The 13,038-nt window shown below is 44.8% G+C and overlaps 1 long non-coding RNA gene across 3 annotated transcripts; it reads right to left on the bottom strand.

The window, feature by feature from the left end:
* Window positions 1-930: 930 nt before the first annotated feature.
* Window positions 931-11,816, bottom strand: LOC126964006 (uncharacterized). Of its 3 annotated transcripts, none has more exons than XR_007729287.1 (7): window positions 11,620-11,816; window positions 7,980-8,068; window positions 6,915-7,052; window positions 6,155-6,308; window positions 5,092-5,119; window positions 4,302-4,573; window positions 931-1,669 (listed from the first exon to the last, which is right to left on the bottom strand). It is a non-coding gene; the product is annotated as an uncharacterized LOC126964006 (long non-coding RNA). The 3 variants fall into 3 exon arrangements; XR_007729285.1 differs by lacking the exon at window positions 11,620-11,816 and adding an exon at window positions 11,454-11,602; XR_007729286.1 differs by lacking the exon at window positions 11,620-11,816 and adding an exon at window positions 11,454-11,602 and having other exon boundaries at window positions 6,915-7,113.
* Between the last annotated feature and the right edge of the window lie 1,222 nt (window positions 11,817-13,038).

Genomic DNA, 13,038 nt, shown 5'->3' on the forward strand with positions numbered 1-13,038 from the left:
GACTCCGACGGGCATTTGCTCGGCAAGGTGTCCACACCCCTGCCTGCCCTTCTCAAGCTGAGATGAGACAGTCAGCCCCACACACGCAATGACGGGACATCTGGAAATGCGGAGGCCCAAGGAAGTTCGTATCTGGATCAGGTTTTCCCTTTGACTGTGGCCCAGGAATGGGAATGGGCTCCTGGGAGGGCATTTGCTTCCCTAAGGAGGGAAGTGGCATGGAAAGGGACAGGGATTCTCTACATTATAGGGTTGTTGTAACCCTGATCTCTTGGTGTGACCACAAAGTAAGAGCAGGGAGGCATCCTCAGGTGTCCCCAATGCCCCAGAGAAGGGACAGCTGGTCCCAGAGTCTCAGCAGCCATGGGAAGGTCCAATCTGACCACACAGCCACAATGCCAGGGGTCTCCCTTCCATCCTCTCTGGTGTCTTAGTTTGGGATGGGTCTCGCCAGGTGCTAGTAAGAAATTCCAGCCTCAACCTCCAGGGAGAAGTTGGAAGCAAGACCCTGTCACCCTCGCAGGGTCTCGTGTCCATTCTGAGTGTCTGACCCAAAAGGGCTGTGTCAGTAGCAGCCCAAGTGTGACCTCTAAATCCCGCTTTCCACTTTAAGGAACCAGTACACTCTGGGTTAATGGGCAACTTTAGATATGAAGCAGGAGAAAGATGTGCCCAGGACAGATTGTGAACAGAGAGCAGAAAGTCCAGGCCTACTGGGTTCTCTCAGGAGGATCCTGGGGCCATCAGAAGAGGAACAGTGGCTCATTGTCATCAGAATCAGGGAGGGCATAAGATCTGCCTGGCCTGAGCAAGATGCCGTGCAGGGTTCCAGGCTACAGTGGAGTATGGAGGGAAGGAGTGACCAGGTGAGGAAGAGCCTCTTTGGATGATGTCTCAGATAGATGAGAGCCTCTCCTGGAGGTTGCAAATTGAACATGAGATAAAAAATAATGAGATGGAACAGGATTTCTAATTGACAATATTTATTGAGGGTTACTTGGATGCAGGGAGAGGGGCTGGATGCCTTGGAATGAGAGAGGAGACCCCTGCCCTGGGATCCTGCAGCTCCCAGGTCCCTGTGGATGGGGTGAGGGTCGGGGGCCTGAGCGCATTCTGCAGGGACCACTGTCAACTCCACAGTGGTCCCTTCATGTGTGACCTGGCAGCTGTAGATTCTGTGGGACCTCCATTGGTCAGGTATCAGACTCAGGTAGCTGCTGGCTATGTACTTCCTGTTGTTCTATTTGGAGGGCTTGATGGTCTCCATGCCCTGGGGGATGGGGGTGCCGTCTGCCTTCCAGGCCACCATCACAGCACCGGAGGAGAAGTCACTGATGAGACACACCAGTGTGACCTTGTTGTCTTGGAGCTCCTCAGAGGAGGGCAGAAACAGAGTGGCTGTGTGGATGGCCTTGGGCTATCCTGTGGGGTACGTAGAGTGTCCTGCACTGGAACTGGGAGACCTAGCCCTGAATCCCTCAGAACAGAGGAGTCAGGTCACAGATCTCCCCAGCATAGACCACACCAGAGGATCTAGGGGTCTAAATAGGGAGAGGAGTTTCTTGACAGCATTCCTGTGCCATTTTCATGACTGGTTGTGCGTGGTGTGGTTCTTGGACTTGGCCATGTCTGCACCTTCGGGAGCCGTGCCTCCTGAAGCACCTGGAAACTGAAGGAGAAAAAAATTCTTATGTCAATCCACAATAGAGTGGATACGTTGTAATATGTGACTACATATTGACTGCATTGACTATGTGACTAGTATGCAACAAGGAAATGAAAGAACTACAGTTACACTTAAGAACATGAATGAATTTCAAAATTAATGTGAGCAAAAAAGCCAGGCATGAAGAAATGCATATTGATTTATTCTATGTATAATAGTCCAAACCTGGAGAAGTCTAAACAATTCATTAGCAGTCAGAGTAGTGACCTTAAGGAAGAAGTAGATTTGAAGGTTGCAGAGAAATTTCAGGGAGGAACCAGGGCTGTCTTCATTTCACAGGGGAGCTCCATCTCACCCTCTCTGATGTTTGCTTCTAGACCCTGATATTGATTGAGGGTCTCTAATAAAGAAGGTGCTGGAGATGCCTAGGTGGTCGGGGGGGGGGGTCTCACGAGGAAAAGCAAAATGATAGGCAGCATCAAACTCAAGAGTTCTGAGTCTAATGAAGTACCCCAGATTGGATAGAGGGTGCCCACTTAGTTTTATATCTCATTATGTAAAATGAGGATCCTCTAAAGATAACAATGTCATCTGTAGCATGGACACACTTCTGTGCTATCCGCACATTTTATCACGTAGAGCTTCCTGCATAAGTCTTAGCAATCCGTGAATAAAAAGACTAGAACCTAAGTTGTAAATACCAACTTAGACAACAAATGAAGCCTAATTTTAGAAGACGGGAACTAGCGTAATGCCATCTTCTGTGGGAAGGAACTCTTGGCTTCCCCAAAAATTAGAGAACTGAAGAGAAAGAAGCCTCATCTCAGAATCTGTGGTAGGGATGGGAAGTGGAGGTTGGAAATGTGCTCAAGGTCAAACTTCTCCCCTGCCTTCCCAGAGGACTGGAGCTTTACCAGTGAGGCCGGAGTGAATATTCACTCTGCAATCCATCCATGGAAAATCCCTTTAAACGCCCAGTGAGTACAGAAGCATGAATGTGCTATAACAAGACCTCAAAGTTCAGAGGGCGATTACCAGCTTCCCCTTGGCATACAGCAGAAGAGGTTTTTCCCTAAGTTCAAGTAAATGCCTGTGAGAGAGCGGTGTCCCACAGAGTCCTTTCATTACAGATGACACTCAATGCCCAGCCCTACATCCCTTGTGCATAACCCCAAGGAGTGCTGATTCATCCAAACCAAAGGTTTGGATGTTTCACTGGGCAGAGGAGAACAGGCGTACTGCAAAGTACCCTTATGAACACAGCACCCTTATAGCCCCTAGAGACAGTTCTTACCATTATGCCAAGAAACTTTGAAAAGAACAAACCAGACCTCACACATATTTTCATTTTGTTTCTGATTTCCTATCCCCTCCTTTAGCCCCTCAAGCAGCAGGGAGAACCTGAAGGCTCTTGGGAACCCTTTCCCATCAGATGCTACCTGGAATCATTCCCTACCTGGAGGGTCGTCCTCTTTGCTGAGGCTCCCCAGAAACAAGTCTTTAGAAACAAAAACATCAGTACAAGTGATTAGAAAGAGTGACTCACCCACTCCTCCTCCTGCAGCTGAAGCCATGCTGCCTCACACATGATCCCCTGGTCTTTGCTGTGCGTTGACAAACCTTCCTACAGCCTCTCTGGCCAGAGTCCTATACCAGCAAAATCACTTTCTCTCGCGAGACCCCCAATCCTCCTTCCCAGCAGGATCCCAGAATCAGGTTTCTATACACTCAAGCAACACGTTTGTCCCTCGTGAAGTAACTTCGTGGTGCTTACTGCATTTGCTGCATGCGATGTTAGCTGCAGTCACACAGAGGAAAACGCTGTGAGGAGCAGATTCTGCTGTGTACTTCCCACAGATCTGTTATTCCCTTGACAATGTTAGAAAACCAGAGGCGGTAGGGTGGTTGAGCCATAGGTCAGCATCCCCAAACGCTATGAGGATGCCTATGGAAAAATAAGATGTTTATTCACAGAATTTACCTTAAAGCTGATTTAATAGGCAAACACACAATGCTTAACCCAAGGAGGAAAACGTGTTGAAGAAAATGCCTCCGCATTACAGCCAATAATGGATGCTGTCCTTTAAAAACCTCCCAGTGGGAAAACTTCCAGGTAGGACCTGATGGGAAAGGGTTCCCAAGAGCCTTCAGGTTATCCTTGCTGCTTGAAAACTTAAAAACTTCCCAGTTGGGAAGACACTCCCACTGAATTTCACCCCCACAAAGAGAATTGTATATGTTGTACATAATGTGCATTGTCAGATTTTCATATCATAATTGAGAAGAAATCGGGAAAGCAAAATATCTTTAAACCTGCCCATCCTGTCCACGTATCTCTGAACTTAAAGTAGAAACTAAATTAAATTAAAAAAAAAAAAGAAATTGCCAGAGTAGGCAAATCTAGATAAACAGAAAGTAGGTGAGTGGCTGCCTAGGTCAAGGAGTGTGGGGGTTGGTGAAATAAAAAACCGGATGTCAAACAGTGATCAAGTCACTGGCCCCCAAGTAAAGCATAGAGGATGCTTCTGGCAAATGCAGTGGGTTTTCTTGGAATATTTAGTGAGTGTCCATGTTGGCTGGCAAATACATAATTATTTTTCAAGGAGAAAAGGTTGCTACTGAGAAACATACTCACTACCAGACAGTTTGTAAGTGACGCCGTCCTTTGACACCATCAATGAGGCCTCCTTTGGTCATAACCTCCAGTGACCAGTCGCTAGAGTTCATGACCAACTGAAGCCTGATCCATGATGGCAGTCAAAAATGATATTCACTTGATATTCTAGAAGCCACAGGGAAAAAAATAAACAAAAAAATTTCCAGAGAAAGAAATACATCTTAAAATTTGGATGTCATAATTCTCCTCCGCACTGCCATGTGCAGACTCCTGCAAATCTTCAACATGACCTAGGAGAAAATCGAGCCACAGTCAGTGCATTGGTGCTGCCAAGGAATCCCACAAGGAGCCTTGGGGGCTGTGGACCAGGGCTGGAGTGTATGGAGGTGGGCCATTGACTAACATGGACTGAGCTGCTGCTGGACCATTCTCCTTGGTGTTGAAGGAAGGCAAAGGAGAGGGGCAGAAAGAAATGAAAGAGCCTTGGCTTTCTAGCTAGGACAACCTCATCAATGTGAAATAGTCACCTTAAGAACCGGTTAATACAGAAAGCCACTGTACTATAGAAACAGGAAGTAGATTCCTGGCTGCCTACATCCAGGGGTGTGGGAGTTGGGAAAAACAGAGGAGTGACTACTAGTGGGGTTTCTCTGAGGGGGAATAAAGAGGTTCTAAGATGAGATTGTAACAATGGTTGCACAACCCTGTGAATATAGTAAAAACGCTGAATCACCTACTTTAAATGGGTGAATTGTTCTACATGTCAACTACATCTAAACAAAGCTGATTTTTAAAAAAGAATACGTACAGTGGTGGTACTGGGCTCTAGATGTTTCCTGCAATAAGAGAAAAAAAGAAACACCATGAGAATCAAATGATGCTGGGTTCTGTTGGCAAAGGCCTTTTATTCACTTGGTGAAATAAAAAACCGGATGTCAAACAGTGATCAAGTCACTGGACCCCAAATAAAGCATAGAGAATGCTTGTGGAAAATGCCGTGGGTTTTTTGGAATATTTAGCAAGTGTCCATGTTGGCTGGCAAGTACAGAATTATTTTTTAAGGAGAAAAGGTTGCTACTCAGAAATACACTCCCTACCAAACAGTTTGTAAGTGATGCCGTCCTTTGACTGACATTGTCATTCAAGCCTCAGTTGGCTGTAACCTCCAGTTGATCGGTCGCTAGAGTCCATGACCAACTGAGGCCTGATCCATGATGGCGGTCAGAAATGATACTCACCTGATATTCTAGAAGCCCCAGAAAAGAAAAAAAAAATTTTCTCTTCCAGTCGAAGAAATGCCTCTTACCATGTCGGATGACTCGCCTTCTCTTGATTACAGAATACACACTCGTCTAGATCTTCAACAAAACCGGAGAGAACATAGAGTGACAGTGCATTGGTGCTGCTGAGGAATCCCACAAGGAGCCTTGGGGGCTGTGGACCGGGGCTATGGACCGGGCCTGGAGTGTATGGAGGTGGGCAGTTGACAAGCATGGACTGAGCTGCTGCTGGACCATTCTCCTTGGTGTTGAAGGCAGGCAAAGGAGAGGGACAGAAGAAATGAAAGAGCCTTGGCTTTCTAGCTAGGGCAACCTCATCAATGTGAAATAATCACCCTAAGGTTAATACGGAAAGGCACTGTACTATAGAAACAGGAAGTAGATTCATAGCATCTGTTTCAAAGAATTTATTACTTGATTAAAAGGCTACTTGATGGTTGAAATTGATTCAATTTTAGCCAAATTCTAATTACCACACATTCTTTTTCATACAGGTCATGAAAAAATTAAATGCTAAAATGCTACAATTAAGAATCGTCTTGATTTCCTTTTTTAAGTCCTCTTGTGGAACCATGGTGTGTGCACACGTACCTTTTTGGGTCCCTGTGATCAGAGGCTCCAGCAACTTCTGTGTCATTCTTGCTGAGGAAATCCCTAAACATCAGGTTTCATTCAAACAGGCCAGGCTCACAGAGCCTGCTCTGCCTACACCAGTGAAGCGGAGGGACATGACTCTGAATACTTTCTGCAATGAGAATAAGTTTCCAGGTTCAACTGTATGTTATCCACTGAAACGAGGAAATGCATAAAAATAGCAATGAATCAATTCATTAAAAATTGTCCATGCGTGGGGGGTGATTTTTTTTTTTTCAACTAGCTTACAAGATGTTTTTGGATGCCTATTCATTCAGACATACAAAATATTGGTATAAAAAATCACAAGTTTATAAAAAACATCAGTCATGTTAAATCTAACTTACCGACTGTCAACATAAAGATCATATCTCATTTACTTTGTGGCCTCCAAAAAAATCTAGCACATAAAAAATTACAAATATATTTATGAAATAAAAACACAGAGAGAAGACTGGTCAGGCACACAGAGAAGATTGCATTTCATTACCTGGATGATAATAAACTACATAACTTTTGAGGATTAGTATGGAAATTTCTTTCTGTTTATGCTATCTTCCCTTGTGGAAGAAGGATGACAAAGATGAGCAGGAAAGAAATGAGAAACAGAGTCCTTGGCTTAGTAGCCAAAGTTCACCTAATGTAACACAAAATCGTCTCCAAAAGGTCTTGAACTATATGCTGTGATTTGGTGACAGGGTTCCCTCATTCCTCCTACCTGGCTTGAGTTAAATTGCCATTGTCTTCCTCACAGGTTGCAGGATCATGCTGCTATGCATTTATCTGTTGCATGAGATTTATACTTGCTTCCAAGCTAAATTTCATTTCCATCGGGCTGATGGCTGTCCAGGTGACACTAGGCAGTCAAGGGGGAGATTTTTCATCGTGGAGGAAGGGGATGAGTTGAGGCTGAACATCTGCGATTCAGATGTACAAGAAAGTTGCCACAAAATGATGGAACCCAGGCCTAATAACCAAGTGGTGCGTTGGGTTCTCATTTGTCACTCTCCTCACCACTTTTAGCTGTCAGGATTTCAGCATTTTAGGATTTCAGCACTTTCTCCCCAATGGAGGTCATATTACAAAATATACTAAAATAGATCACTGATCCTTACAGGATTTGGTCAGCTGCTGAGCCAAGTAACTTCAGAACTGACAGAGGTGGGCCACAGGCCTATGTGATGCCTCTTAGACTCTTGAGCTGACAGAAAACATCTGGGTGTCTCTGTGCTTTTAACACTAATGACTATGCATCTGTCTGTGCGAAAAGTACCTGTCATGACTCTGAGTTATGTTTACAAAGCCTGCTTTATAACCATGGTCAGTGTCTGGGATCTCTTAGGCTCAGTGCCTTAAGGCTTATAGGGAAATGCCGAACTCTCTACATAGAGACTAAAACCCCATGGCTGAGGCAGAAATGCATGTCAGGAGTTGAGAGCATCAGCATTGGACCATGTGCCTGGGTTCATGTTTTGAGTTTTTCATTCAGGAACTCCAGAACTTGGATCACTCATATTGGCACTTCATATTCTCCACCTGAGCAGTGGGAATAACAAGTCAAACTCCAGGTGTGGCTCTGGCAAGGGTTGAATGAATTAAAGTATATAGAGTATTGAAAACTGAAAGTAAAATTGTAAACTGCCCAGCTAACTGGATGGACCCCTCCTCTTGGCCAATGGCATTCTAAAGAAAGCCTGAAACACTAGTTCAGGCCCTAATGGGAATGGGCGGTCAGACACACCTCATTATACTCTCCTCTCTTTGGAATTCAAGCACAACTCACCTGCATTCACATTAAAATAGAGACCTTAAGGCTGACAACTCAGATGCTTTGTAGCAGCAGTAAGATACCAACATGACAGAAAGCAGGCCCTGAAAGAAATCAAAGTTTTTTTTCCTCAAAATATATTTCCTTGACATACTTTGAAATGGCCCCTTAAAGCTGTCTCTTGTGGGGAAAACCTATATTCTGTAGAGAATACCCTTCCCTTTCTGGGTCTTTTTCCTGATCCGGGAAAGAACTAAAGGTCTGGCATTTTTTTTCAAATCAGACAAGAAATATTTACAATCTCTTCTCTCTGAAGTCTGTTACCTGGAGCCGTCATCTGCATGATAAAACCCTGGGTCTCCCCAACCCCTTATCTGAACTCACTTTCTTCTATTGTTTGCAGGCTTTTAGATAAACTCTTTCAACCAATCGACAATCAGAAAATCTTGAAATCCTCCTTATGACCTAGAGCCCACCCTTCTCCCACTTTCTGTTGTCCTGTCTTTCTGGACTGAATGGATTTACATCTTGCATGTATTAATTGATGTCTTATGTCTCCCTAAAACATGTGAAAACCAAACTGTAGCCCAATCACCTTGGGCACATGTACTCAGGACCTCCTGAGACTGTGTCACCAGCATGTCCTTAACCTTTTCAAATTAATTAAATTGATTGAGACTTGCTTCAGATAACTCTTTGGTTTACAATGTGTAATCATGGTGGGTGTTATTTTTTAGAAGAGGACACTAGGGATTTATTGTGTCAATGAGAAATAACAATATTTGTATGATTTAAGTCTCAAGAACATTTTTTCCATTTATGGATTCACACTGGCTGTGACTGCAGTTCTGTTTTTAGGATTTTGAATTCTTTTTTTTTTTTTTTGAGAGGGAGTCTCACTCTATCGCCCAGGCTGGAGTGCAGTGGCGCGATCTCGGCTCACTGCAAGCTCTGTCTCCCGGGTTCACGCCATTCTCCTGCCTCAGCCCCCTGAGTAGCTGGGACTACAGGCACCCGCCACCACGCCCGGCTAATTTTTTGTATTTTTATAGTGATGGGGTTTCACTGTGTTAGCCAGGATGGCCTCGGTCTCCTGACCTCGTGATTCGCCTGCCTTGGCCTCCCAAAGTGCTGGGATTACAGGCGTGAGCCACCGCGCCCGGCTGGATTTTGAATTCTTGAATGAAAGCTAAGTTGAGACAGATGGATTCAATTCTAGGCAAAACAGTCCATTGTATTTACTGATCCTTTGTTATAGTCAATGGAAGAATTGGAAATATTGAAATTATATCCTGTAAAATAACTGGTTTTAATCGTGATATTTCCTTATTCAGTCTACCTTTCCTTTGTCATGCATGTGTACTAATTGCCTATGGAGAGTATCTGTCCTTGTACTTGCCAGTCAATTGAGCATAGTTTATTTCAAGGAAGGAGACATAGACTGGATGCTGATGTGTTTTAACACTGCAGTGCAGAGAGTTGCAATGAGTGTGGTGAACTAATAACCAAATGCTCTTTTGCTGTCTTGTCATTGTGTCTAATGTATGTAGCTTGCAGGATTTGATCATTCCTAGGTCTTGTGTTGATAGAGTTTTCAACTATCTCAAAAATATCTTTTTCATCTTAAAATGTTTGCGGCCAACTGCTGAGGAATGTTCCCAGCACTGAAAGGAGTTTATCGATATTTCTAAGTACTGCTTCCTGATATTCAGAACTTGTATTCGACCCTGTTGTCAGAGGTATCTGGGGCCATCTCCGTACTTTTCACATCAATGGCTGTGCCACATCCTGCAGTTTTATTCACTGATGTCTGCCCTAAGCTACGTGACTGCTGCAGCCACCATTTTGTAATCATAGACAGTGCTTGGGATCTCCGTAGACTCATGTAAATCTAGGACTTGCATGTGTGAGGGAACCACCTTATGGCTACATGTGATGGTAGGGTTGATCTTCTCAGGGTAATTCGGGGTAATAACTGCAGCTCAACCATTCATTATCAGTTCAACTTTAGGGCTACATGCTTAGGTTTGCATCTTGCCTCCTTCCCTTAGGGGCTTAGAAGCATTGGCACATTCATTAGCACTTCAGTTTCTCCATCCAAGGAGAGTGTGAATAGTAAACAACCACTACTTAGGTGAGGTCTGTAGTGAGGATTGAATGGGTTAATGAAAATAAAGTGTGCATTGTCTATCTTCAGGAGGATAAACTAAAGGAGAACTGACTTGCTTCTCTCACAGCTTAGCAAGTTCCAGAGCTGCATGCAAATCCAAGAGATAAGCTCCCAAGTTAGGGGTGATGTCATGATGCACAGCTGCTTTGTCCAAAAACAATCAGTTCAACTTAACTCTAACCTTGTGCCAAAAGAATGAGATACAAGTGTCAAAAATGCTTTTTGTGACATCCTGATTCCATACAGTAGCTACTTCTGAAAAAGATTAAAAAAAAAAAAATTTAAGTGCACGCTGTCTACAAAATGAAGCGGTGACCTGATGAAAGATCAACAGATACCTGGTCAAATGGAATCAACACCAGTTCACTTGGGGAGGAGAATTATCTACCATCGTGGAAGGTCCTAAGCATATGACATACTATTCCTGTATGATTTATTTCTCTTCAGTGTAAAGTGGCTCAAACTGAGCCTGTTGCCAAGTTATGGAGATGACCGTAGCTTAGCCTTGGAAAAGTGCTCTGTGTAGTGTCACAGGAGACCTGATTTGTGTATTCCCTACTTCTGAGGAGAGGAATAGGTTGGGTAAAAGCATATTATTGATATCTCTGTACATAGGGAATTTTGAATAATCCACAAAAATATGTTTTTAAATTATGTTTTGGTAGATAAACTGTCCTAGACACAGATATTATCATTATATATTTGCCATTATTCACTTTTAAGGTGGACTTGGCAGGTTGTCTTAATGTTAACACTAGCACACAATTAAACACAATGGCTTATTGTGTTTTGTACTTGATAGTTGTGACACTCAAATTAGTCATTGCTTCCCAGTGCATTTTTTTAAATGATTCATTTTGGGGGACTGTGCCTGACATGTAGGCGACAGGTCAAGGAAGGACAAAGCCCCACTTTTCCACATTGGCATGGGCACGATGCTTTACAGCCCATGGAAAAAAATTTCTTATCTCTTGTGATATGGGATGGGCAGAGTAGGAACTGACTCCTATTTTATGGTTCGTGGCACTGAAATTTAGAGAGATTCAGTGACTTTTCTCAGAGTTACAACACTGATGAGTAATGAAGCTAAGGCAGGGAATTTACTTGGTTCCCCGGGGATGGAGATTCTTGAATGCCTGAGACCAGGAGTCCACGCCCTGGACTCCAAAGCAAGGACCCTCCCCTCCTCACTCCTTTTCCAAATCTTCCCATCCCCAAGGCTGCTGCAGGGAGATGCTGATGCCCTGGAGGAGGTGCCTGGCTCAAGAGAAGGGCCCAAATCCTGACTCAACTCCCGGCTTTACATTTCAACCCCTTACCCAAAATGCAAGACTTTCACCCAAATGAAGCCCTGTTGAAGGCTTGGGAGTCCAAGTTTGTCTCTGTCTCCCCCTAACTTTACTCTGTAGCTGCCTTGTGGGGAGACTTCCCTGTGGTCGGGCGATCACCCTGAATGACCAGTAGCCACCTTGACTCCCAACTGACCTGGAATGCAGAATGTTCTTAGCCAACTGCCCACATGACAGTTGGACTCAGATTCAGATTCACCTTCAACTGACCAAACCAGGGTGCTGGGCAGTTAAGATTCCTTAACTGAAGAAGTGGCCTGTGGGGCTGGTGCGGCTGGTGCTTGGGCAGCTCAGGGAGTGAAGCCTACAAGCTGCCAGGCTCTCAATGCCTATTGACCAGAACAGCTGCTCAAGCAGCCTGGACTCAGGCCTGGCTGAGAAGGGGTAGTAACTGCCCCAGCTCTGAGTGGGCGGCTCCCTGCTCCTGCCCTTCCTACCAAGACTCAGGCCCTACTGTATAAACCACAACAACGACTCCAATCTCCTGATGGTTTCAGGTCCGCAGCACCTTCAGTGGAGAAGCTGGCAGCGGTTGATATCTGAGGTTCCACCTGCTGTTGGTCAGGTGCTGATTGAGATGCTTCTGGGGATAGGCAGGAGGTTTCCTTGACCCCAGATCAATTTTTTGGCATATCCTGTGTTTGAATCTTTCATGATCTCTTGTTGTGTCCATGAGCCATGAGCTTGAGAAAAATACATTCAAAGTAGAGACCTCTGTTGATAGGCTGCTGGCAGGAGACCATGGGCCAGTGTTCATCTTTCCCAGGTCACACTTGTGGTCACCAGCGGCCTAGGGAGAGACAGAGTCAAAGTTGGGCTTAGGAGGAGGGGTCCTGCAGTGTGGTCGGCACTTAAAATACACAATGGGCTGATTGCATGGGGATGTTACTCTAATGAGAGGAGACAATTCAAGAAGGCAGTTGAGCTCAGTGACCCAGAGCAAAAGGAAGGTGCCTGATGGCCTGGGCTCAGATACCAGCTAGAAGCTGTGTGACCCTGGGAAAGTGACTTAACCTCTCTGTGCTCAGTTCCCTGCCACGTGATGTGGAGATGTTAATGGGGCCTGCCTATTAGCATTATGTTATGAAACTTACTCTAAGCAGATCCAGATTAAGCCTGAATAAGAATGACCTCCTAAGTGCTACAAAAGTGTTCAAATATGAAATGTCTGGAGGAATGAGGCAGACATGTAGCAATGGCTGCCTCCAGAGAAGAAGCCTGGATGGCTACAAGTCATGCAAGGTGTAAGGTCAGTTTCCAGCCTTTAGATGGGTAGGATACCTTATAGCCTTTCAAGAGGATCTGCTGTCATCTCGTGACCCTCACATGAGCCCTGTGGGGTGGGCAGAGCTGGGCTGTAACTTACATTTTACAGTTGAGGGCACTGAAATTTGGAGGGGTGAAGTGACTTTCCCAGAGCCACAAAACTGAGGAGGGATGGGCCTGAGCTAAGAATGTATTTGGTTTCCTGGAGATAGAGATCCCCAAGCCTGGAGTCCTCTAGATCATTCCCTGGGCCCCTGAACCAGGGCTTCTCTCACTCCATTTCCCAAAT

This window comes from Macaca thibetana, chromosome 10 (genome assembly GCF_024542745.1).
Source record: "Macaca thibetana thibetana isolate TM-01 chromosome 10, ASM2454274v1, whole genome shotgun sequence".
Lineage (NCBI taxonomy): Eukaryota > Metazoa > Chordata > Mammalia > Primates > Cercopithecidae > Macaca > Macaca thibetana.